The sequence below is a fragment of the Mangifera indica genome, chromosome 13, assembly GCF_011075055.1.
Source record: "Mangifera indica cultivar Alphonso chromosome 13, CATAS_Mindica_2.1, whole genome shotgun sequence".
NCBI lineage: Eukaryota > Viridiplantae > Streptophyta > Magnoliopsida > Sapindales > Anacardiaceae > Mangifera > Mangifera indica.
The window spans coordinates 6,864,262-6,868,819 of record NC_058149.1 but is presented as its reverse complement, the minus strand read 5'-3'; the positions used below and the strand labels follow the sequence as shown (position 1 = coordinate 6,868,819).

Here is a 4,558-nt window from a genome sequence, read left to right as displayed (position 1 = left end):
TTTTTTTTTAGTCAAATTCTCATTAAAGGCGAAAATAAATGAATTTGGATTACTCTACTTGCAAGAAAGGTATCACTCGCTTTATGAATTAATTGAGAGAATATGAAAATGCGATGTCTTTAAATTGTCAAATGAATGCGACATCTAATGATTTGGTTTGCATTTTCCAAAACAAAATTTCAACAAAGTACGAAATTGATAAAATTATAAACGCACATTAAATGGGACATGTTGGCCCAATACCCACAATGTTTCGGCTGGTATCAATGTTACTTCACAATCACAAAATTGAGTAAATTCATTTAGTAAATTAATAGTTCTGATATCTCACTCATTGAGTTTTTGTTAGGGTTATATTTGGAAATTAACTTAGTTTTGTCGTTTTTTCAAGGGGAAGAAATTACTCTACCTCCCTAATTATATAATCCCGTTATTGCCAAGGATCATGAAATTATATTTATAAACAAATTTTATTAATTTTTATATATATAAATTAAGATAATAATTTAAAAACTAAATAAAACTATATTTATAAATAAATCTTATTAATTTATATATATAAATTAAAATGATAATTTATAATTAGGTGATTTTATTTTTCTTTTATTTTGAAATCACTCAATTAGATATTATCACATTGAATTAAATGAATAAGTTTGTATAATTTATTTGTATGTATAGTACTATTCTTTTCAAATCTATACCTTACCTATCTAGATTGGTTAAATTCCTCATTTACCCTTGATTCTAAAATAAAATGAAATTAGTCAATTAATTATTAATTACAGCTCATTTAAATCTATATAAAATAAACAAAATAAAATACCTAAAAATCAACATAACTACCCCAAACTAAACTTTGATCATCCTAGAATAAATCAAGGATAAAAATATGCATAAACTCAAATTTATACTTAATACATTCTTAGCTTGATTTCCATATAATGCCTCAAAGATCCCTCACAAATATAATGAAAGAGAATATTAAAAATGCAACCAAGGAATTTCAATTCATAACCCAGATGCTGATTAGTTCTAATCAAGAAATCTGAGGTGTGTGTGATTACCCAATCTTAAGTTCCTAATATGCATTCGGTTGAGAATATGCAAACCAATGAACAATTAATTCAATTACATTTGCTCCTAATTTGCATTCAATTACTTTTTCCACAAGAAGAAAAGCAAAAGAAGAAAATGTCCTCTAAGACACAAGGCAGCAAGGAAAAGGAGCATATGGCAAATCCTAACTTGTATGGACAACCAGAATTAGAGAGAGCACACGGCAATCCAGGAGAGAGTGTAGCTGTTATGGGATTTAAAAGCAGTAGAGAGGGAGGAGAAAAGTAGCAGACATTTGGAGAGAAAATAAGCGGGACTGAGGGGTAGATGCAAGCCTCTATAATTGCCTAGCAAATATTAGCTTTGCGTTAAGAATTTTATGTAATCTGGAACATTTGAAATCCTAAGTAGCGGTGCTTGAATTTGTATTGAAAAGCCATTATAAATTTGACCACTATATTAGTAATCAAATAAAAATACGTATTTCCAGAAATTGTCTCAATTTCTACTGTTACATTGTTGTGAGTTGCTTGTGTTTGTGTTGCTGTTTGTGTTTATTAAGAAGAAAATTTAAGGTGAAGCAGTGTCTGGAACTCTGAGGAGGCTGACAAAGAGTTCTGCTGGAAGAAGAGTTGCCCAGCTACCCAACAGCATACTTCCCAGAACTTTACCAATGTTCATATGCACACCAGTCAAGCCTATTACCATACTAAGGATTCTACCTCAATACACGAAATTGTATTAAATCCAATCCCCTTTTCACACATCATCACAAGATAACATACTTTCCAAAACTTTTAACCATAGTTCATATGCACACAAGTCAAAACTGCTCTTCCTTAGAAGAAACAACCAGAAGACCTGCACATTATTTTGAACAATAATATGTAAGATCCCATCCAAACAATACTTACCCAAGACAAAGAATCATTTTGACTAAACAACATCCTAGGAGGAAATGGATCACAACTGTTAAAGAAATTGTAGGACATGTGAAAGAAGAAAGAGGAATTCAATAGATTTCCAAATGCTTACATGCCACAGGATGGTCAAAAGCTTCATGGTCTGAAAGGACACAATATGTATGAGCTCTTAATTCAAGATCTGAAACCAAGATGGAAAATTTTCAGATTCAGATCCTGCAGAAAAAAGCCACCAAATCAATCAGCTAACACTCCCTAAATACACTCAAATATGATTAGAGAAAGACAGAATATAATTTGATAATATTACTCACTACCAACTGCATTATTAATTAGGGTCTAAAAATGATTCAGAAAGGTCTTTCTCCCAAGCCTGGGCAATAACTTGCTTCAGCCGCTCCTTGGTTACAAAAAAACATTGTCAGATAAAGAACATTAACAACATCCACAATGATGATTCAGTTGAAGAGTTTTAAGTCTTTAACTGCTAGTTCATTTCCTACCAAATAAGAATATAATAGGAGATGCCCACGACTATTGAAACCTAATATTGCTTCAAGTATATTTTCATAGCCCCTTATTTGCACTCTCTATCTCTTAATTCATCTTTCATCTCAAATAAGCATCCCTTATTTATATGCTATTGCACTAGATTAGCTTTGTTTTTGCCCAATAAACAAACAATGCATTGACTATTGATCAGGCCAACTCATAAAATTAATTTCCTCAAGATAAGAAATGGATAATTTAATGAACACCAATACCTCTATATTCGGCTGCTGAATATCAGACTCATAAAACAATCATAACTTGAACTTATGTAACCTGTAGGGTATTCCATTCATATTATTCAACATCCACAATGATGATTCGGTTGAAGAGTTTTAGGTCTTCCATTGATAGTTTATTTCCTACCAAATAAAAATATAATAAGAGATGCCCATGAATGTGGAAACCTAATATTGCTTCAAGTATATTTTCATAGCCCCTTTCTATTTCCACTCTCTTATCTCCTAATTCATCTTTCATTTCAAATAAGCATCCCTTATTTATACACTATTGCACTATATTAGCTTTGATTTTTGCCCAATAAATAAAGAATACATGGACTGTCTATCAGGCCAACTCATAAAATTAATTTCCTCAAGCTACGAAATGGATAATTTAATGAACACCGATACCTCTAAATTTGGCTGCCGAATATCAGACTCATAAAACAATCGTAACTTTAACTTTTGTAGCCTGTAGGGTTTATCACTCACAGTCCTTACCGGCACTGCACCATCAAAGATCCAAAAACTTAAAATTCTACGCAACTGACATGCAAGCACACACATAAATACACCTACACATAAGCTCGATGTCCACGCAAGCACTGCACCCTCAAATTCAAAGACCCAAAGTCCATACACGCAAATTCTACTCAATTGATACACACATAAACATAACGTTCAATGTCCGTACAGGCACCACGCCATTAAATTTTCAAAGATGCTAACACCCCAAGCTCAGCTCAGTTAAACATAAATACACAGATACGAATTCTTATAGATAAGCCAAATGCCCGTACTGGCACCATATCGTCAAATTTCACAGAAGCAAACATCTCAAGTTCCAGTCATTGACATTAATATTTTATAAAGAGAGAGGTCAGAGGATTGAGAAATTGACCGTCGATGTTAGTGAAGTTACATAACAGTTGAGCATCTGGAGCAAAAAGAAGCCGTTCTTGAGGCAAGATTCTTCAACGAGAGGAGCAGGAGCAGCATGACGACGGGCGTGATCTTGTCCAAAAGCATTTTGCCGAGCGGCGTGGTGGCTGGATCCACCATCTTCTTCCACTTGATTGGCCGCGGCGCGTGAGAACGTCGACAAATTTTATTAGATTTGATTAGATTTGGTTAATCGGATCTTAACCGTCCGGTGTCAGACGGAGTCAGGAGGATTAAAGAGAAGGGCATGGAATGGAAAGCAGTGAAGCCCATTTCGGTGTTAATGGGCCGAGCTGCTAACTGAGTTTAATAGTCCGCATATTTAACGAAATGGGTAGATCACAGGGCCGAGCCCGTTACATTAAAGAGTTAGCACAGCTAAACGAGTAACTTTATTTTGTACTCGTGTATGCCAAGTTTGGTTGCAGAAGGATTGTTTGCTATTCACAGCTTGCCTAGTTTTGGTTTTCCATCTTTCATCTAATCGTGTCCGGTAACTTTAACGGTAAGGGGTGTTTGATTAGGGAGATTAGAAATTATTCTAATAATATATTATTTATTATTTGTATTATTTTATTAGTTTTATAAATAATAAATTAATAATAATGTAATAAGTAATATAAATGGTACTCTGATTACCATATCTAGTTTATGTATTAAAAGATTACTGAAAGAATTTTTATTTTATTATAATTATATCCTTATTTATTAATTTTTTTAGGTAAAAATATTCTTATTTGTAATTAATATAACAAATAACATAAAAAATATTTTAGAATAATTATACTCAAGTATATTTAAGTAAAATAATATATTAATACTCTTTTTTTACCTTTTATCAACACAATAATTATTTATACTTAC

At 32.5% G+C, this 4,558-nt stretch overlaps 1 long non-coding RNA gene across 2 annotated transcripts; it reads right to left on the bottom strand.

Annotated features, from left to right (window-relative positions):
• Window positions 1–1,498: 1,498 nt before the first annotated feature.
• LOC123194025 lies at window positions 1,499–3,951 on the bottom strand. Of its 2 annotated transcripts, XR_006497193.1 has the most exons (4): window positions 2,747–3,951; window positions 2,297–2,382; window positions 2,095–2,198; window positions 1,499–1,920 (listed from the first exon to the last, which is right to left on the bottom strand). It is a non-coding gene; the product is annotated as an uncharacterized LOC123194025 (long non-coding RNA). The 2 variants fall into 2 exon arrangements; XR_006497192.1 differs by having other exon boundaries at window positions 2,297–3,948.
• Between the last annotated feature and the right edge of the window lie 607 nt (window positions 3,952–4,558).